General features: G+C 40.5%; 1 protein-coding gene across 20 annotated transcripts in view; it reads left to right on the plus strand.

Annotated features, from left to right (window-relative positions):
* Window positions 1-23034, plus strand: part of cacna1ba (calcium channel, voltage-dependent, N type, alpha 1B subunit, a) — a 124850-nt gene that overhangs the window by 5270 nt on the left and 96546 nt on the right. The window lies entirely within an intron of this gene.

The following is a 23034-nucleotide window of genomic DNA, read 5'->3' on the forward strand; positions in this document are numbered from 1 at the left end:
CCTGACCCCCCCCCCCCGGGAGACTCATTCCCGGGACATCCACTGGAATGGGTCCTGTTTGACTGGGATGACGCACACATGCACACTGAGTGGGGCTACATTCCTAAAACATGATGTGTCCAGGATATGATGGGTGATGGGTTCAAGAGACCAACCTGGACAGAACCACAGAGTGCACAGACTGTGTTAGCTGAAAGGTTATTGACGGGTTGTTGCGAGCTGTGCCGGTGGAGCTGCTTGCTGTTTTCCTGAGTGTGTGTGGGGGGTGGGGGGTGGGGTGCCTGATTGAATTGGCGCTGAGCAGACTCACATGATAACCATAATTGCAGGGCTGGGCGGGGACGGAGGCCATTACAGCGTCTGTCTGGACCCCTTATCGCAGCCGTGCTGCATGGATGGCTTGTGCGGCGTGGTCCGGTGATACCGGATTGTTTGAGAGATTTCATGCACACTTTCACACGCATGCATGCACATGCAAACACACGGTGCTGTGCTTCCGCAGTGACTCAGGGAGTGTTTTGGCTTCTGCTGGTGACAGCAGATCCAGCTGCCGTCAGGGTTTCATGAACAGATGAGGAGGCTCTGCTGTCACACAGACTAAACGGTCTACGATGAACCTGAGTGGCTGTACTGCTGCAAAAATGTCTCTACATCAATTCTTTATTTTCTTCTGCAGTCAAAACTTGCAGCATGTCTGAATACAACAGTCTCATTGGACCTGAAAGAGTTTTTCAAAAGTCTGTTTTCCAAAAGATCCCAGTGAATTTAAAGAGAGATAAAGCTTTAATGCTGTGAAGGTGAATGATGGATTCCTGTGTTATGCAGAAACACGTTCCTCCTTATACTTGTCAGAAACTGCAGGAGCCTGCTGGACACAGTTGTTGGCTCTCTCGTTTCCCATCATGCCTTGGCTGGACTGGGCTTGTTGTCAGAGTTTGTGTGAACGAAGATGGCGGTCAGTTTTCATTAATGTTTTCACGTGGTGAATTTGGTGTCAGGGTGTCATAAAGTCTGTTCTGAAGCTGTTCGATGATGCAGATCTCTGCAGCTTCTCAACAGTGAAGGATCTGAGTTGTTGGGAGGTCAAAGGGCAGCTGGAGGACTTTCCTACAGAATGAAATGTACAACAATCAGCACAACACAGTATTGGGGAGTTTCCCTCTCTTCCATTCCGATGGTTGCAATATGGGGGGTATTTTGATGGATTCATTTTGACCCCGAGGCTTCCAGGGATGTTAAAGTCCCTCTTTGATCATCTCTAGATTTATTTTTAAAGCGTTCCCACTGGTTTGTCATTGTGATCATGGCAAAGCCAAAAACCTGTCATTTTCTAGAACATAGTTTCTGCAGAGCAGCAGGAGTTCATTTGAAATTCACCTCTGAGTTGTGAGGGAACAGTTGGAGCAGAGCAAACCCACCCTCACTCCTCGGTAACCGTCTTGCAGCCTGTCTCCACTGTACCGGTGCACGTACCGATGTTGATACAGATGTTTAAAATTGATCAGAGAACATAAGATTGAATCAGTGGACTAACCCGACAAGGATTGCAAAGCTCAGGACTCCCATGATTCCCTCTCTAGTTTCCTTCATAATTACTGACCAATGACTGAAGAGATCTTTAGTCATGTGGTGTAGTTGTATTTGAAAGCTGTCTTGCACAAGTTACGGAGCATGTGCTGAGTACAAAATTACTAACAGTTCAATAGTAACCCTCACACGACTTAGTAACGCCGTGTTTCTGTAGAACACCCCCTGTGTTCTGAGTAAACCCGACAGTTCAAACTGGAGGCTGCTCTGCTCTGTGAACTCCTGCTGATGCTGAAGGAGACGTCTGAAGGGTTTGTGCCGAGTTCCTCACAATACGAACAAAACTCTGCCGAGGGTATGAAGATGAAAGCAAAATCAATTTGCATATTCATGATCTATAAAAACTCATTTTTACTTTGCAAGCTGCTGTTCCTGGAAGGCAGATTATTGAGATGCTCAGACCAGAATGAATCCTTCTACAGAAACTTTAAGATTTAAGATTTAAGAGTCAGAAGCTTGCCTTCTTTTTTCTCCTTCTGATACAGAGTACAAGAGGTTATTTTTCCTGCCTTTTCCATCAACCAACACGTAAATTCCTAGCAGATGCCACGTCTTTCAGGCTGCAGGAAGATGGAGAGAGGTGCTAATAAGAGCACACATCTTCCTCCTCCGACCTCCTGCAGATCAATACTGTATTGAGCTAAGCTCTATGGATTCGTCTTCATAGCAGCTGCTGCTGGAGCTCTGCAATAGAGCCACAGATCCCAGGCACCAAAACACAGACTGAGGCTATAAAACATCTATGTAATGCCAGTGAAATGCCCTCTCTCATTTAGTTTGGGGTCCTTTTTCATGGCAGATATTCCTGCATGTTCCTCCGTACATGACCAGAAACATGGAGAAGGTGGTGGACATTTATACTGCAACGCCTTATAAAAATAAAGTTGCATTTCCACAAAAATCAAGCAGAGGTACTATGATGAGCCATTTGTAAATCTAAGAAGTAACATTTTGACATCAGTGTTTTCAGATATGTAGCCTGTTTTTCAAGTGCATATTTTCACCCTTTAAATTGGTGTATTTATTAATGTTACATTTACTAAGTAAATATTTAGTTAGCCAGCTAAATATTTTTAAGCTAAATATTCATTTTAAAATAATATATTTAGCTTACAAACTAAATATTTAATTTTATGAAATCAAATATTTAGTTTGTATATTAAATATTTATATCTAACCTAAATATTTATTTTCCAAACGAAATATTTAAGTTTTGTAACTAAATATTTAGTTAAAGGTTAAATATTTAGTTCTCTTACTAAATATTTAACCTTGAATATATGTCCTCCATCAATCAGATAAATACTTCAAGAACATGTTAAAAACACCAACAACACTGTTTTTGTTGAAGTGGATCTTTAACTCTTTAACACCAGAGCTCCAGTGTTTATGTTCTTTGATTTGCTGTAGTATTTTAATAGTTAACACGATAATTCCAGTAGATTCAGAATCTACTGGAATTATCGTGTTAACGGTTGAAAAATAACGGTATGTTAAAGATTCTGTCCAGCAGGGGGCAGTGCCTAAGCCTACTGCCTTTTTAAATAATTTATCAATTAGATCAGATAATTACTAGAATCAACTTCTTTTGTCGAGGTTTTCTGTGCGAGCTTTTTGCATCTCCACTTGAATTATTGTCAAATATTGGATCTGCTGGATGACTGAAACAAAACTTTTTCTCAATAAAGACAATGAACCAGAAATCCAAGAGAAGAGCTGAGCTCCTCTCTGCTGTCCCTAAAGCCTCAGGCGTTGTCCCAGGCCGCTACAGAAGCCTCCTGTGTTTGGGTCCTTCATTTTTAAAACTTTGGGGAAAAGGACTTTTCTGTTGTAGCTGAATTTGACCGCTGAAGATGCTAGTGTTGAAAGCTGAAGATGCTGAAATTGATAGCTAAAAATACTGAAGCTGAAAACGATGAAGTTGATAGCCAGCTAAAATATTAGCTAAATGCCAAATCAACTTAAAAAAAAAAACCTTAATTTAGCAAAAACAGCTAGCATGTAGCTAAAAAAATTAGCTAAACTTAAAAAATATTGAAAAAACTGAAGAAGAGTCAAAAGTTGCCAAAACAGATAACGTGTGGCTGAAAAAATTGAAAACTTCTCTGAAACGAGCATCTGAATGGATGAGCTCGTTTCAGCATTTCTGTGGCCGTTCTAAAGATCAGATTCATTCATGAAAGTCACATCTCTCTGCAAACAGGTACGGTGTGTGGGAATCACCTGTTCTTGTCTGTTCTGTCCCTCAATCATCCGATCCATTTGCTAACAAAGCTTCCACATGCAACTCCTCTCGTGTTACACGCCGACAGACTGCTTTTAGTGCTCGAGCTAATCCAGAAATTACGGTCAATTTTCAAAGTAAAAATAAAAGATTCCCGTCTTTAAAAAAATAAAATAAAATTCTCCTGCGGCCCGGTGGCAAGGGGTCCATGGACCGGTACTGGTCCGCGGCCCGGTGGTTGGGGACCATGGACCGGTACTGGTCCGCGGCCCGGTGGTTGGGGACGACTGCAGTAGAGGACCTGCCATGGGATGCTCTGTGTTTGGCAGCGTTTCTGCAGACAGCTGGAGCGTGTGGAGCAGCAGAGCAGACCTGCTTCAAGAACTGCAGGGAAGATTTCATTTAGACTTTTGTGCTAGCTTAGCAAATGAGTCAGGAATCCAGAAGCTCATTCAACTCTTATTCCAAATCAAATCATGTTCATGCATTGACTACAGTCAAACAAGGCGCACATTAAAAACTCAAAACATTGAGAACAAAACCTAACAGGTTGAAACAATGAAAAAATACACTTTATCAGGTTCATCTTGCTAGTACCGGGTTGGAGCTCCTTTTGCCTTCAGAACTGCCTTAATCCTCAGTGACAGAGATTCAACAAGGAAACATTCCGCAGAGAATTTGGTCCATATTGACATGGCAGCATCAAACAGTTGCTGGAGATTTGTTGGCTGAACATCCATGATGTCTATCTCCAGTTCCACCACATCCCAAAGGTTCTACTGGGTTCTGGTGACTGTGGAGGTCATTAGAGTCCAGTGAAGTCATCGTTCTAGAAACCAGTCTGAGATGATTCCAGTTTATGACATAGAGCCTTATTTATTCTGGAATAATATTCCTGCCTCTTTATTATTCATAATTATGCTAAAATTTTATGGTTTCAAGTTTTAAACATTGTCATTCTGCTAACTTTTTGGACTATTTTGTTATTTACTAAGATTTTTTAGGATATTTGGGAGTTTAGCTAATATATCAGCTACATGCTAGCTGTTTTGGATAATTTAGTAATTTTTTAGTTTTTTAGGATATTTTAAAGTTTATCTATTTTTTTCAGCTACATGCTAGCAGTTTTGACTAATCTAAGTTTTTTTTTTTGGCTAATTTGGCATTTAGCTAATATTTTAGCTGGCTATCAGCTTCAGTGATTTAGCTATCAATTTCAGCATCTTCAGCTGCCTAATTCAGCTTACAGCATTCACTCTAGTATTATATCAGGTAATGCTATAAATCTAGTTCATAATTATGTCAAAAGTTACTGTTTTAAAGTGTTAAAAATGTAGTTTTAGAGTGATCAATAACTGTTTATCCTGTTCCTCCCGTGATCTAAGGTGTGTTTTACATTTTGGCCTCTTGTGCGATTGATTTTGACACTCCTGCTGTAACTGAAAAGGAAATATGCAAAATACAGAGATTTTGAGGATAAAAATGATTAGGATCATATGAATTACATTTATGTCACAGATTAGTGGAGACGTTTATTTTATTGTTAGTATTCTTCTCATAATGACAGGTGAGGCAGATCCTCCACACATGATAACTGAGAAGCAGCAGAGCAGCTCTGAGGTCAAATTACGTTTTTAACCCTTTAAGACTCATGAGACTTCACAGCAGGTTTCCTGACATCATGTTGTTGAAAATGGAAAGAGATGGAGTTCAGTTCGTGGAAACATTTTAAGATTTTGTTTGGGATTTAGGACCTGATAAAAAAACCTCTTTCCTTCTCACAGAGAGTCTGTGTCATTCTGCAAAAGACAAACTGTGAAAACAAAGTTTGTTGTGATGAGTCCAGTCAAGTCAACAGAGACTCTTGCATTTTAAAACTCAGGTCTCCCACAGCTCCTGTCCTGAAATGAAAGCATCAGCAGAGTGGTAAATGTGACCTGTGCAGGGCAGTGATGTCTTCTCATAAATCCTTAGCGGCTTCTGGGGTGACACAGCTGAACAAAAGCCCAGTCTAACGGTCCCTACAGATGCCACACATCCTCCTATTGTGGTGAAATCAGACTTCTGTCTGTCGATGGATTGATTTTCCTGTCGTGCTTGCAAACTGGACAAAGACAGCAGCGGACAAAGCAGCCTTGAGCTGTAGTTTGGCTAAAATGTGAGTGAATGTATCACTGACTGTTTTCTTACCATTTCTGTCCGTTTCTGTCATCCATCTATCATCCAAACACACTCTATCCCTTTGGGGTTGCTGGAGCCTATCCCAGCTACTGTGGGTGAAGGTGGGCTTCATCTTGGTCAGGCTGCCAGTCTATTGCACGGTAACACAACACACGTTCACACTCACACCTGAAGAACAGTTTAGAAACACCAATGAACCTTTGAATCATATTTTGGACTGAGGGAGGACTCCAGAGGACCCACACATGCATGAGGGGAACATGAACTCCACACTGGAGGGCTAAACAGCCACTGTGTGCAGTCTCTACTCTGCCTTCCATTTGGTAAATTCAGAAGTTGTGAATAAAGTTTTAAAACTCAAAGTCATAAATGTTATTGAATACACAAATGAATGAAATACAGACCATAATTCTCTGTTGATCAGGAGGTCAGAACTAAGAGGTTTACTTCCTGACAAAGAATGCACATTTGTGTTTTCGTGCACACTTTCACAAATAATACCAGTTCCAATAAAACTGTTAGTTTCAACATTTGGAATGTGATGTTGGGCTGAGTGTTGTTGAGGTTCTTTTGTCCTCAGCATTTGTCCAGCGTAGATGGTGGAGTGTTTGAGCAGCTCAGACTTTAGACACTTATGAGAGATTACTCAGAGAAAAAAACATCTGCTACAAATCAGCTCAAATATTCTGTGACTTACTGAAATCAATGGAATCTTGAAGAAATAAAACATTCATTTCTGGCTGCTGTAAATATATTTTAAACAACAAAAAACAATCTTAGTCTGATTGAGTCTGTGGGAAAACTCAGAAAGTATTCAGTCAAATGAAAGGCTCTTCTCTTGTGTGTGCTGTCAGTCTTTCATGTTCAGTCGGATTAATAACATTTACAAACAATTGTCAAAAAAACGCAGCAGTGAGGCGTGCACGCTGCTCTTGAGTGCATGTAGGAGAGCATCTTCTCACATCCAGACGTTCATCTAAAGACCGTCACGACTCTGGTGTGGGTGTAAATGTCAGGGTGGGACTGCACGTGTTCAACATCACTTTGGGAGGGTGTGAAGATCATTCAGTCTGTGATGACCTTCTCATAGGGCACGTCTTCACAGTCTGCAGTCGAGCGTTTCAACTCTGACACCCACGTGTCTTTGATGCTTTTTCCACCATCTCCAGACCAGGTCCATCCACATGGTTCAGAGCTGTGGAGTTCAACAGATCAATATTCATGGGGGAGACAGGGAGGATTTCCCTTCTGGACTCACAGTTTGGCTTTGTAAACAGCATCTGCGTTGCAGTGATAGCAGATACTCAGGCTTCGTCATGTCCAGAGCTTCCGTGAATTCCTAAATTGAATTATGTGACAGTGTACCTTTCTGTAAATCCCTGGTCAGCAAGGTCAGTTTGTGCTCAAATGCCAAACCTCCGCCAGTGAGCCAGCGGTCTGCAGCTCCGGAGCCACGAGTGGCTCTTTTACCCCTCCATTCAGGCTCTTTGGTCAAAGACAGATACAAAAGTGTCTATATGTTTAAAAGTAACTAGAAAGTAAGAAGGGAGGAAGTAGTAAAGAGGGGAAAAAATTAAACTAACTCAAACTGTAACTCATTTACAAACAGTAGAAGACAGTCCGTATCACAAATCAAACTACAACATTTTGACATTTTTGTGCGTTCTGTCCTGAACTACAGAAAATCCATGGACGTCAACAGTCACAACCAGCATTACGGTGCACCGGATTATTACGCATATTTTGTATTTTAGAAAAATTAATGAATTTCAAGTGTGTTAGAAAATGATGTTACGGGTCACTTAATCAGCTCAATTTCATTCTGGTTTGTTAGATTTACATTTCTGACAGAGATGCACCAACAACAGTGAAATTAACTGTTTTTATTTAATCACATTACACGTACTACTACTTTTACTGCAATGATGATCACAATTTATTTTGAAAGGAACCTCTGTCAAAAGTAAAAAAAATATATATTTTCTTTTAATGTTTGTGTTTCGTTCATGCAAAATGATAGCATAAATACAAATCTGTGTCTTATTTTTTTAAAGGTTGACGGAAGACTTTGTGGCTTTTACTGGGTTGTAGTCGGTTAGAAATCAACTGGAATGTCTCTTTCAGAGCTGAAGGTTGCAGAGTCCTGGTCTAAGAGTTGGTCTGGTTGCAGTTCAGTCGGACTTCCAGTGTTGTTTCAGTATGCATGTAATTAATCAAGCATTGGTCAGTTGTTAGTGTAGTGTGCCCAGTGTTGAACGATTGTTTTTTGTCTACATTTTTCCTTTTTGTGAACAGATTCAGAGCTGCAGAGGACATTGTGATGAAGGCAGCATGGTCAGGCTAATGCACCCAGATCTGTGGGAGCAGCCAGACTGCTGATTTCTCAGTGAGCTGCTCTCTGATGAGCTTCTCTCACAGGAGGGATGCTGCACTAAATTTGTATCAATAATTAACAGACTTTGTGTGGATGGCTCAGAGAACATGGGTATTCTTTGATAGGAGCAGTGTGCAGAACAGCAGGAACGTATTGCTGTCAATGGCCTGCAGTGAACGTGGGGCTGCAGACGGGTCCAGGGCAGATGTCACCCAGCGCTTGTTTTTGTGCTAACCTCCAGTCAGTTCAGCCAGCTGGAGTTGGTTAATACACAGAACCTTCACGCAGAAATTGGACACATTTCCCCGAAATATGAAGTCAAACTGATCAACTTTCTCTGTTGATAATGAGCCATTTGAAAAAGACAAGACATAAACGAAAGAGCAAAAACAGCTAAAGTGTGGAGGAATGCTATTGAAGATGGAGGCCAGTCTGCTGCTAAAGCAGGAACAGACTGTTGAGGTGCAGAAAGAAACAGCTGATGAGACCTCTGTGATTGAGTTGATCACTGTGACAACGATCAGCTGATGCTGGGCTTTTGGCGGCTTTACAGCTGCTGATAAAAAGAGTGAAAGGTGCATTTAATCATTTGCAGTTTTTGGATGGTGCTCTGTTGGGACTCATATCAAGAAGCAAGTTTTCTTTTTTGAAACTGAGTTTTTGATCCTTGAGTTTAGAAAAACTCTGAGTTTCTGGTTTCAGAAACTGAGGTAACTTGAACACATGGGTTAAACCAAACCAGTTTCAAGAAGCAGGTTAAGCTGAACTCAGAATCAATCAGTCAATCAATCAATCAATCAATCACTGAGTCTGTGAACGAAACCTGGTCGGTAGCAGGTTTTCTTCAGGAAACTTAGAGTTCTCTGAGGTCTCCGCCCCTTTTTAAAGTGAAAGATGTTCAAATATGAGTTCCTCATTAACTTTTAGAGAACATTCACATTAGAGACGTCACGTTTTCACCACTCAGAAACCAAAATGACATGTTTATTCATAGAGGATCATGTAGAGAGGAGGCTGATTAATCCAGAGGAAATGTTATTTACGTCGGTAGAGGATTTGGAGGACACGAGTCGACTGACTGCAGTTTCCTGATTCATTTTTATTTGAGCGATAATGTTTTCCAGGGACTCGTTATTAATAATACCAAGCTTTCTTTTGCTCTTTTTAAACCCTTAATGATGGAAACCTTTAAACCTTAAACACTGGAGACGTCTGTCAAACCATCTACCATAGTGTGGGTGCCAAACCAAAAGTTAATGTCAACGTGAGCGCCTTCCAATGCAGAGTTTGGGGGTTTGAGTCCTCGTCATGGATGTTTTATTATGCAAAAAAAACATTTTCAGTGATTATTATTGAATTCTTGAGAATTAATATTAAATAAATGCTTATTTTAACATATTCCAGGCAGCAGACAGTGTTTCTTTTTAGCGTGCAGTGATATCTGTGTGTGTGGGGGTGGGTGGGGTTGAGGAAAACGGTGATTCATTACAGAGATTACTGGTTAAATTATTAACAGATCAAAGCCGTTCCTTACTTAACAAGTGACTAAATAACCTTCCTGACATTATTATTTATTCATGAACTGAAATGATTCAAATGTAGACGTTCGCATTAACTCTGCAGATATTTTCTCTCTCTGTTTTACCGCTGCAGCTGTGTTGATCTTCTTGATGAAAATGTGATGTGTTTGTAGTCGGCATATGCTTGAAGGAACTCATTGATTTCTGTCACCGTGAAGTATCTTGCACCTGATTCTGAGTCCAACAACTCAAAGTTGATTGAATCAACTCTTTTCAGCTGTTCTGAAACCGAAAAAATTGTGTTTGTGAATTTTGAGTCAGTGGACTCTGAGTTCAGGTTTGAATTCAGAGTTTGTTGAACCTGCTTCTTGAAACGGGCCCCTGGTTGTTTGTTAAGTTGTTACTGTAAACTTGCCTATACATAGTTGAGCTGGGTCTGGGATGTGCACGAGTTTAACCCTTTAACACCAGAGCTCCAGTATTTATGTTCTTTGGTTTACTGTGACCTTTCAGCCTTAAACAGGATCAACTCCAGTAGATTCTGAAGAAAAGTGGCTTGATGAGCTGCTTTTCTTCAGAATCTACTGGAATGATCGTGTTAACGGTTGAAAAGTTACAGTATGTTAAAGATTTTGTTTTTATTTGTGTCACCAGTGATGGCTCAGGTGTTAAAGGGTTAAGTTGATTCTGATGTGACCCCCCGAGTCTGAACTTTCGTCCCAGTCATCATAAACAGGACAATGGAGGTGTTGTTATCACAGGGGTAATTCAGCAGCACTGGAATGGATTTGGAAGAACCTTTCCCTGAAGCCGTTACACACACTCACAGTTCAAGCTGTTTCCCTTCCATGGAAAAACAGCCATTCAGTGATTTGGAGAATTAAGACATCCCTTTGGCGCGAAGCATGACATTTTTTAAATATTACAGTTTTAAATCATTTGTAGTTTTACATCTAAGGCACACATGTCAAAGTCAAGGCCTGGGGACCGGATCCGGCTGCCAGGTAATTCTATTCGGCCCTCCAGATCATTTTATTTTATTGTTATTAATGGCCTGATGTTATCTTGCACTTATTTCTAACTTGTATAATTTTGACAAAAGGAGGATTTCCATCTAAACATGATGTGATTCCCATGTTTAGTCCGGAGGTGAATCCTCCCTCTGCTCATCTGAGGTTGCTACCATCATTGTTTCTGCAGTATTAGCATGATTCCTCCTAAGTTCCCAGAGACGCTGAAGACAAACTGTTTTTCTGGGGGGAGCAGGGCTGACATGCGAGGCGGCTCCTTTGTTTCATCAGCTCCTCCTCCTGCAGGGAGCTGGTTGCTCTGTGAGCAGCTCATGGCAGTGCTGCGATCCTGCTGCCTCCTCGCTGTGAATCCCTGCTGGATGGCTTGCTTATCCTTTCAATTACAAGAGCAGCGTTAAGCTGAGTGCATGCTGGAAAAGCAACAGTCTCTGTCTGAACACGGGTATCAATCACGCCAGACCGCCAACATAGAGCCACGCCCAAATCCCAGTCTTCACAGGTTCTCCTCACAGCTGTTTTTCATTCACCACATCTCTGCCTTTGTGTGTTATGAGTGTGAACTCACAACCGGTGTTCTGACGACACTGTTTCAGGCAACCTGGAATTCTTCTTGAATCTTGTGTGAATGTTTAGTGAACATTCACACTACAGCGATTCTCCTGCTCCTTTCCATACGTTTTTTGGCACGAAAAAACTCAATCACACTTTCAGTGATTTCAGCACTCTTGGTATCAAAACATTCAGCTCCTTCAGGACATTACAGCTTTTACTTTTGATATTCCATCCATCCATTTTCTTGTCCGCTTCTTCCCTTTCGGGGTCGCGGGGGTGCCGGAGCCTATCCCGGCTACTGATGGGCGAAGGCGGGGTACACCCTGGACAGGTCGCCAGTCTGTCTCAGGGCCTCAATCACACACCCATTCACTCTCACATTCACACCTAGGGGCAATTTAGAGTCACCAATTAACCTATGAAGCATGTTTTTGGACGGTGGGAGGAAGCCGGAGTCCCCGGTGAAAACCCACGCATGCACGGGGAGAACATGCTAACTCCACACAGAAAGGTCCCAGCCGGGATTCGAACCGGGGCCTTCTCGCTGTGAGGCGAGAGCGCTAACCACTGCGCCACCGTGCAGCCCCTACTTTTGATATTCACAAACTAATAGTTTTTAAATTTTGAGCAAAATATGCCCCATAGGAAATGAATAAGGAATCGCTCAAATCCTAAAAAAAAACTTTGTGTACTTTAAAAACTTGTGAACTTCTGCATTCCAGCCAGAAACACCATTCAAACTTTAAAATGTTCAGCAACTACTTGGTTTGTAGATTATTTTGGAATTTAGCTAATATTTCAGCATTATGCTAGCTGTTTTTGGCTAATTTTGACATGTTTCCTGTTTTTTTTTTTAGCTAATTTGGCATTTAGCTAATATTTTAGCAAGCTTCTTAACTTCAGCATTTTTCAGCTAACAGCTCTGGCGTCTTTAGCGGTCACATTCAGCTTACAGCATTCACGCTTGCATTATCGCAGGTAATTCTGTATATCTAGTTACAATTTACAGTTGTAACAATAATAAATGATTTGGATTCAAATCGCCTGTATATGACATGCTCACTTCATTTTCTTTGAAAATACATAAGTCATAATGAAATATACATATATTCTGTATTCAAATTCTTTGAGTGGTCTAGTGAAGTGCATGTGTCGGACACGAGGAGGCAAACTATTAAACTCCACTTCCATGGTCTTTTCATCTGTTGTAAAATCATTCCCAATAGTCTCTTAACCCTTTAACACCTGAGGCATCGCCATTGATGCTGAAACACAGAATCTTTAGCTTACTGTAACTTTTCAAATGTTGACACGGTTAACATTATTCCAGCAGATTCTGAAGGAGAAAAGCAGCGTGAGCCACTAACAACGTAACAAAAATGGTAAGTAATATCGGAGCTATGCAGCCGTCCAGTTGGATTTAAATTCTAGCCCAGATGAGGAAAGGACGAAGACGTTCATGGATCTATTTGTCTGCAAGCGCAGGGATCAGAATTGTAGCTGAGGAGGGAGACTTTGGCCCGCCCATTTCAGTTGCTGCGACACACTTGAGAGCCTTTTCAAACCGCAGGTTTTCATCCAACCTGATTTGAATAAAGTAATACTTAGAAACCCATTTTTAATCTTCAGTTGTTTCATTTATGTCCTCCATCATGAGTTTAATTGGTAGAGGAACACGTTAAAAACATGACTGTCATTGGAGTGGATTTTGAATATTTGTTTTCAGCTGGAAACAATAGATACCAGCCTGCTCATCAGTAAAGTGTCTCTTTCAAATCAGTTATTTCATATTTTGTTGGTGTTGTGCTCAGTTTTTTCACGTTAAGACGTTGGTTTAGTGAAGCAGCTGTGGAGGACGGGTTAGGTGGTGTCATCATTCAGCAACACCAAAGATGAAGCGCTTTGACTAAACGAGCATGAACCACTGTTTCATTATGTAGGATCGTGAACCAAGCTGCCTTTGTTTTAGAGTCATTTATTTTTCCTATTTGAGCTGAATCCAGTACTCAGTAACTGAGTTATAAAACACTGTCAGAGCTGAAGGTCTGTTACTGCCGTGTTTGTGATGATGCCCAAATTAACACACACACCATTACCCACAGCCTCATGCACCTGCTTCACACAGTCAAGACGGTGGGATACCTGGCAAATACAGAGCTTACACACACACACACCGACACACTCTCAGAGGTATGATGAAGTAGGTGAATCCAAAGATGAGAGCTGCTATGAAAACCATTTGCCTCTTTACTGAGGTTAAGTGAACTTCAGGGAGTTAAAACGTCATGCTAGCAAATGTTCAAGACCCTCATGATTTTTACAAAACTTGTAGTAGTGAGGCAGTGATCATAAAAAGGAGTCATCATTGGAGCTTTCTGCCAAGATGTTTTGAAACAGAAACAGCAAATTGAGCAGGAAAAGGCCAGATTCATCTGTCAGTATCATCAGCTGCTTTAAGACTGAAGAAAACAGAGGTTTGATACTCAGTAACGTACAGTGAAGACAAATGTCTTTGCTTGATGCTCCGTATATCTGAACTGCGAAACAGTCCTTTCTTATTTTGGTTGTCTGAAACAACATTAACTTACTTAATATTCTTGACTTTGGTGAACATGAAAGGAGACAGAAAGAAGATAATTTATTATCTCTGCCCCGTTTAACAAAACCAATCAATCTGTTTTAACCAAATATATTCTATGTAATACAAATTAAATACATCAAACGATCAGCAAAAGCAACAAAAGGTGAGTGATAAAAAACAAAAAGAAACATAAAAAATACATCAAATGCCTCAGAATATATATATATATATATATATATATGAAATAATCTTTTCCCAGTATCCTTATAGTTCAGTTTTAGTGTCTGAGCATTTTTTGTTTCACCGTTTTTTAATGTATTAATTGAATTGGACTCTTATAGATTTCTCAAGAATATTCCATAAGCTGAAACACTTTTTCCTTCATTTTTTTCTGACTTTGTTAGTTTTCAAAATCTCATGTCCTTTTAGGTAACAGTTACTTTTTTCAAACATTTTTGTATGATTTATGGGATATTTTTGTGATTTGCTACATTCATTAATTTTAAAGGAATGACTACTAAGTCTTTACATTTGAATACTTTAAAACAAATCTGTTATTCTTCTTCAGTGTTTGTCATTTGGTGATCTGTTGTAAAGGATGCTTTTCCACATTCTTGACCAGCTGGGTATATTAATCATCCATCCATCCATTTTCTTGACCGCTTCTTCCTTTTCGGGGTCGCGGGTGCTGGAGCCTATCCCGACTACTGATGGGCGAAGGCGGGGTACACCCTGGACAGGTCTCCAGTCTGTCTCAGGGCCTCAATCACACACACATTCACTCTCACAGTCACACCTAGGGACAATTTAGAGTCACCAATTAACCTATGAAGCATGTTTTTGGACGGTGGGAGGAAGCCGGAGTCCCCGGTGAAAACCCACGCATGCACAGGGAGAACATGCAAACTCCACACAGAAAGGTCCCAGCCGGGAGTCGAACCGGGGCCTTCTCGCTGTGAGGCGAGAGCGCTAACCACTGCGCCACCGTGCAGCCCGTATATTAATCAATCAATGTATTATTTGTACAGCACTTTTAAAAGCAGAAGCAACCAAAGTGCTCAACATAAAAAGAAATATAAATAAAATCAACCCTCTTTTTACTAACTTTGAACGGGTGTTTTTAGGTCACACAGATGACCTGTGAATGCTGATATTCAGAGAGCATCAGAGATTCAGGGATTTCCAATATTCTCTTGTTCTTTGTTCACTCATGCACCACCTTTGCTCCTGGCTTGCTGAGAAGTGAACTCTCATCCAACTGAAATGCTGTGATGGAATACATTCCAGAAACATACCAGACTCTGACCATGTTCTGAAATCATTGATCACATCCTGCAGATCTGTGGTGTTGCTCTGTTTTCGGTGTACAAAGACACTTAAACACGAAGAAAGAGTAAGTTCTCTCTCAGAGCATCTCTTGGTCTCCTGGCTGTTTGCCTCTAATTAGATCAGCACTGCCTCCTTTGTTTCTATGGCGACACCTGCAGTTATCTCCTCTGTGGTTTTCTCTCTCGAAGCATCTCCCCATCCCATCCTTCATTCATCTCTTTATCTCTGGTGCATTGTGCTCGTCATATGCTATATTCTCTGCCTCCCCCTGCCCCTGCTGTTAGCTCAGTGATGCTTCATGAGGACCTGCAGCTTATGATGCTGATCTCACAGGGAAACTCGTGAGAGCCGGGGTGGGTGGAGGACAGACTGAGGTGGAAGACTTACAGTTTTTTCTGAAATCATTTTGTCAGGCAGGAACCTCAACATCTGAAAGCATCAGCTATTTTTGTATAGGCCCTTTCAGCTTCAAATAAACAGAACTTTAAGAGTAGCCCTTTCACACTGGAGCTCCAGTGTTCATGTTTTTTGATTACTGTGGGTTTGCAATTGTTAACATGATCACCATAATTCCAGCAGATTCTGAAAGAGAAAAGCGGGTCGAAACGAGGTCAGTTGAATTTTTTGATTGGTCAAACCATGTAACGCTAGGTTCACACTGGACATGGAAGCCCCACGTTTAAGTGTGCACGGCCTCCGCTTCACACCAGACACACATTTTTCCACGACGGTCAACAGGTGCTTCTGCTAGAGCTTTTTTTTGCTTTTGCCATCATGGGGTAATATTTTTAGGTTATAAACTTACCCATGAACAATAAAAAAAACAATGAAAAAGCTCTAGCAGAAGCGCCTGTTGACCGTCTCCACTTCTGCGTCGTGTAAACCCAGCGTAGGTCCCACCTCATGATCTGCTGCTCCAGTAATGATAACAGTCCTGTTCTCCAGCCCCGCCCCTCTGACTGGACTTTAACATTCAGCTGTGGGTGGAGTCAGCCTCCAACTTCCCTGTTTGGTTACCCTTTAAATATCTATGGGTCTTGTTCACGCCTGAGGGAAGGTCAGAGGGTGAGATGGGAAGGCGGCTGGCAGTGGCGTTCGCCAGTGAGGAGGGAATAAATGATTTTCAGTCTGCTTGTCTTCTTTTGATGCAGCATTTCAGCGTTTTCATCAGAGTTGTCTGCAGTGTCAGGGTCAGAAACCTTTTTTGTCCTTGCTGGAGTAGTTCACATCTGATGTGCTCGAGCAAATAATGACTCACATTAGTGCTGGGCGAAAATTTTTGTATCACTGTATCACAATAACGATATATATCACAATATAAAACAATAAAGTATATTCTCAGTTATTAAAAAAGCTCTCGCTAGTTTTACTTTGAAAACAGGAAGCTTCACTGAGACTTTATTTTGAAGATTTGTTTACTTCCAGTGACAGTAGGACCGCTCATTCGGCTTTGTTTTAGTTGATACATTAAAATCCAACATTATTCTGTATTTCAGAGCAATGAATATTTTACTGCATGATAATTTACTAAACTCTAGTGTATTTAGAAACATTGTGACTCAGAGATCTTGGTCATCACAAAATTCATACTTGAATCTTCTGGATCAGATCGTGAGAATCTGAGTTCTTAGATACTCGTTTCAGTCCCGTTCCACTGCTTGGTGTTTCTCTTATTTTTTGTAATCTCATATGTTCATTTTCCTGGACTTTCCTTGAGTGATAGAAGGTTTGTTGTGTTAGCATCGGTGCAGGAATAGCCTCCTAGCATAGTTTACATATTACTGTCTTCTGCTCATCTTGAATCTAAAATGCAACCAAATCACAGACGTTCCCTCTTTAGCTGAAAGTTCTTCTTCGTGGTCCGTCTGCATCGCTGTATCTGTCTGCTTCAACTCCGAGGAAACAGCTTCAAGCTCTTCCACATCCATCGTTCTGCACTCGTGTTAACCTAAAGCCTGTCGTAAAACTCCTGTAAGTGTGAATCAAAGAACGTAAAGCAGCTTTATGCTAAAAAAAAAATCACAAGACAGAGTTTCTTTGAGAAGAATTTCTTTTTCATTTGACGTTATTTTCACTTATATAATTTTTTCTGAACACACTGACGAGGTTCAGACCATTTAATGAAATATTTGACATAATTGATCAAATTTGGTTATGAACAATATAAACGATAGAAGAGAAATGACATGATAGACACTTTTCTATTGATATGTATTGTCATATCTCCCAGCACTACCACACTGACTCTAAAAGTCAAAGGCAAGGCAAGGCAAGTTTCTTTATTTCATGTACAGAGACAATTCAAAGTGCTTTACATAAAACATTAAAAGAAACAATCAAAAGAAATAGTAAAAATGTCATTCATCATCATTCAAATCATTAAAATAAAATTAAAATAAAGTAAAAAGATTTTAATTTAAAACAAGCATAGATAAACAGTGCGGACGTAAACTTTTGAATACATATTAATCAAATGCAGCTGAGAACAGGTGAATCTTTAACCTGGATTTAAATACACTGAGTGTTTCAGCAGATCTAATGTTTTCTGAAAGTCTGTTCCAGATCTGTGGTGCATAGAAGCTGAATGCAGCTTCTCCATGTTTAGTTCTGACTCTAGGAACTGATAAAAGACCGGATCCTGATGACCGGAGAGGTCTGGCTGGTACATACTGGGTCAGGAGGTCAGTCATGTATTTTGGTGCTAAACCATTCAAAGCTTTATAAACCAGTAACAGAACTTTAAAGTCTATCCTCTGACAGACAGGTAACCAGTGTAAAGACCTCAGAACTGGACTGATGTGGTCTACTTTCTTGGTCCTTGTGAGAACCCGAGCAGCAGAGTTCTGAATAAGCTGCAGTTTCCTGATGGATTTTTTTGGTAGTCCTGTAAAAACACTGTTACAGTAATCAAGTCGACTAAAGATGAAAGCATGCACTAGTTTCTCCAGGTCCTGCTTAGACATCAGATCTTTAATCCTTGAGATATTTTTGAGATGATAATAGGCTGATTTAGTGACTGCCTTAATGTGTTTATCAAAATGTAGGTCTGTGTCTATCACTACACCCAAGTTTCTGGCCTGGTTGGTAGTTTTTAGTTGAATAGATTGAAGCTCTGTAGTGACGTCCAACCTTTTTTCTTTAGCCCCAAAGACAATAACCTCAGTTTTGTTTTTGTTTAATTGAAGTAAGTTGTGACACATCCAGTCATTAATGTCCTCAGTGCATTTACCAAGAGCCTGTACAGGGCTCAGAAACAAACAGATCACCCCCTCAGAACCACAGTTCAGATGTCTTTAAACAGAGACACTCACATTAGAGCAGGATTGAAGGGCAGACCGCTCAATCTCATCCTCTTTGCTCGTGTGTCACCTGCACCACCAGCATGTTGTGTTCCCAGGTTCCTTGTTGCCTGTGTTCACTTCCTGGCCTGGTTTTGTGTTCTTGCTAAGTTGCTGAAGCCTGATTTTGCTTTTGAAACTAAGAGTTTTCTGGAGGAAAGGACTAAAAACAAAACAAAAGATGTTACCAACCACTGTCTGACATACGCTGTGCTGCTGAAACTATTCTGCATTTACTTTAGTTCTTCTGCACCTCCAGCCTGAAAGAACCCCACAGAAATTCAGGTTCTGAAATCCTAACCTTTTCCCTAAACATAGTTTTCTTTCATTGCTGGTGCAGGAGCGGCTGTTGTTTTGGTCAAAGCTTTGTCACCATGACTACCATTGAAAATCACCACTTTATTCTTTTGTGAACCTGACTTTGTGCAGTTATTTACTCTTCTGCGTCTTCAATGGCGTTGATTCATAGATATAAACTTTCATATTTATGATCCTAATTTTGAAAATCACAAAAAGAATAAATTATTGTGTGTGAAAAAAGGAGGCACCTCTCAACTGGAAAAACAACTTTAAAACAGCATGGAAGTGCTATCCTTCCATCTTAATTCAACCTTTTAGCACCTGAGGCGTCGTCAGTGACGCTCATTTTTTAACATACTGTAACTTTTCAACTGTTAACATGATCAGCTCCAGTAGATTCTGAAGGAGAAAAGCGGCTCAATGAGCCAAATTATGTTGATCGCGTTACCAATTTAAAAATAACAGTAAATCAAAGAACATAAACTCTGGAGCTCTGGTGTTAATGGGTTAAAGGGTCTATATCATGAAAAATAAAGTGTTTTATACTGTTCATTCCTCACAATAAAGAACCCCAAAGCGCTATTTTGATTCATACACGCATTTCCTCTAAAAACCTGAGCACCAGCCCCTCCTAACTAGGGCTGCCACAATCAGTCGATTAATTGATGACTAACCGACTATTAAAATAATTGACGACTAAATTAATAGTTAATTAGTTTGTACTTTATATTATACGGAGTCAGAGTGTTGTAAAGTTGAAACTTAAAATGGCATTCTGCTAGCTGTTTGCACTATTTTTACATTTATTGGGCAGTTATTTAGGCTATTTTGGAGTTTAGCTAACATTCCAGCTACATGCTATCTGTTTTGGCTAATTCAGGGTTTTTTTTAGGTTGTTTTGGAGTTTAGCTAATATTTTAGCTGGTTATCAGCTTCAGCATTTGCAGCTATCTGCTTTAGCGATTTCAGCTATCAATGTCAGTGATTTTAGCTATCAGTACTAGCATCTTCAAATTCAGCTTACAGCATTCACACTAGAATTATCTCAGGTAATGCTATATGTCTAGACTTTAGTTAGTTTAAATCTGGTTAAGATGTGTGCTTTACATCCAGTTGGCACACGACTCGATTAGTCGACCGATTGGAAAAAATAATTGGTGATTAGTCGACTATTAAAATAATCGTGTGTGGCAGCACTTTTACCAACCCACGAAAACGAGCGGGTCCTCACATTGTGATGTCATGGAGTGAGAACAGCCCCTTCCAGGAAGAGTCTGTGCTGCCAGCACCGCCCCCAGGCTAACACAAACACCCCCTTTCTCAGCGGAGAAAGCAAAATGCTTTCATTTTACAAGCACACTATGCACATCCATCTTTGCAAAAGTTGGGATGTTTGTTTTTATGGGTAAAAAGCAGACAAGAAGCCAAGGTCAGCTCTAGGATAAGGGGTGAAACCCGCAAGGAGCCAAAGGCGGAGCTTCAGAGATGAAGGCGTCTTACTTCTGGGTAGGAAAAGGAGCTTGAGAAAACTCATATTTCATTAATAATTCATTCTTTAGTGTGCCAAAGATAATATATTCTATATATGGACATAGTTTACTCTGAAAGGCTTAAGAAGAGAGTGATATAAGCTCTTCATGTTTGGAGAGTTCCTCACAGACATGACTGTGAGAGGATCACCTGTTGTTGGCTGCTCCTGCTAAACACTGCGAAGATGAGTGCTCTGCTGTTCACCTCTTCAGACCTCATGGTCAGTGACATCTGTTAGTTTGTCCAACAACAGAAGTTATAAGCCCACCATCCACATATAAGGTGCGGATCACAAGGACGCAGACTCACATGCACACATACAGAGTTCTGACGCAGTCAGGATGCGTTCAGCCTGAAGACGTCTGTGGAAAAGAACACTCCATCACGGTGCCATTCTGCCTCATCTCACAGCGGCGTAGCCTGGAAGCTCCATTACCAGCAGGCTGCAGCAGGTGGAGTGGAAAACAGTTAATTATCCCAGGCTGAGCTGCATTAGAGATGCGCAAAGGCACACACGTGCATGCATGCAGGTGAATACTGCGCACACATTCACCAACACAGAGTCATACACACAAACTGGAGGATTGTGAAGACGCTCATCAAGAGATGCTGGAATCTTATTTTACACTTTTTATGGAATGAAATCAGAAAAGCATTTCTGAGGTCAGATTTGCAGGTAAAATATTAGGCACATTTATGTGGAAGTTAAGTTGTTTTACTTACAAATGAAAAAGACTGAAAGTCAACTCTTCTTAGGTTTTGCAGAGAGCTGCAGCTCAGCCTGACAGCTGCACCCTGTGAATTTACCATGCTGCTATTTAGAGGATAGTGCAACTCAACAGAGTTTCTCTCCTAATTAATTTATGATCCTGCGAATAGTAAGAACCTGTTAGGTTCTGCTGCAGGAGACCGACTGGGTATTTCTGGTGAATGTCTCTCACTGTGGGCATGCACTTCTATGAAAATTTTAGATCTCTCCATGATTTCTAAATTGAAGGACTTGCAAGCCAACAGGGTGTTCACATACTTATTAGCCTTGCTGTAAAAATGCTTCAAGAACTGTTAAAAACACCAAAGACACCATTTTCATTGGAGTGGGTTTTTAAGGGCGTATTCAGACTGGACACATTTGGTTCTCTTAAAGCAGGAGTATCAAACTCAATCACACAAGGGACTAAAATCCAAAACACACCCTAGGTCATGGGCCGAACAGGATAAACATTTATTAAACACTCTAAAACTACATTATTAAAAGTTTAAAAACACAACTTTTTAACATAATTATGAACTAGATATATAGCATTACCTGTGATAATGCTAGTGTGAATGCTGTAAGATGAATTTGGCTGCTGAAGATGTTGGTGCTGATAGCTGAAGATGCTGAAATTGATGGATAAAAACGCTGAAGCTGATAGCTAAAGATGCTGAAGGTGATAGCCAGCTCAAATATTAGCTAAATGCCAAATTAGCCTAAAACACAACAACAAAAAACTAGCATGTAGCTGAAATATTAGCTAAACTCCAAAATAGCCTAAAAAATCTTAGTAAATGCCAAAATAGTCTAAAAAGCAGAATGCCCATTTTAAAAACGTTAAAACTGTAACTTTTTAACATATTTATGAATAATAAAAACTACTACTTCCAATAGTGGAAGTAGATAAGACACATGACCGAGGTGAGCGTTGTGACCTGTATTTAGGGTGAGTCATAAACAAAGGTGGTACAGGGAATCTGGTAGTTTTCCTGAATCAAACATCTATCAAAATCAGATAATAAATGAAGTGGCAAATGATGGGGGTTAGGGGACCCCTGCTGTTGACTACTCATTTCATAACCTTTTTGATTTGGTCTTAAAATCAGATTAACCCTTTAACACCGGAGCTCCAGTGTTTATGTTGTTTGATTTACTGTCATTTTTTAATTGTTAACATGATCATTCAAGTAGATTCAGAATCTACTTCAATTATCGTATTAACAATTAAAAAGTTACAGTATGTTAAAGATTTTGTGTTGATTTGTGTTCAAGCGTCACATAGTGTGACTGATGTAAGGGACGATTCAAACCATGACATGACCTAAACCATAGCATAACAGACAAAAAACAAACGAAAGTTCACAATACACACTTCTGGATTTATTTGACTTACTTGCAGTATTTATTTGTAGTAACAAATGTAGTGTGTTGTTGATGGAGTGAATTATGATTGTTGGCTTCTATTTGATCAGTAGAATTTGTCACAAAGGGAAGCTTTAGCTGTATTCACGTCTGATAACTGCATGTCTTTGGATGCATTCTAGCGAGCTCCGCTGTAGCATTCTAGCGAGCTCCGCTCCATTATTCTAGTGAGCTCCACTGTAGCATGCTAGTGAGCTCCGCTGTAGCATGCTAGTGAGCTCCACTGTATCATGCTAGTGAGCTCCACTGTAGCATGCTAGGGAGCTCCGCTGTAGCATTCTAGCGAGCTCCACTGTAGCATTCTAGCGAGC

The sequence above is a fragment of the Oryzias melastigma genome, linkage group LG9 (genome assembly GCF_002922805.2).
Source record: "Oryzias melastigma strain HK-1 linkage group LG9, ASM292280v2, whole genome shotgun sequence".
NCBI lineage: Eukaryota > Metazoa > Chordata > Actinopteri > Beloniformes > Adrianichthyidae > Oryzias > Oryzias melastigma.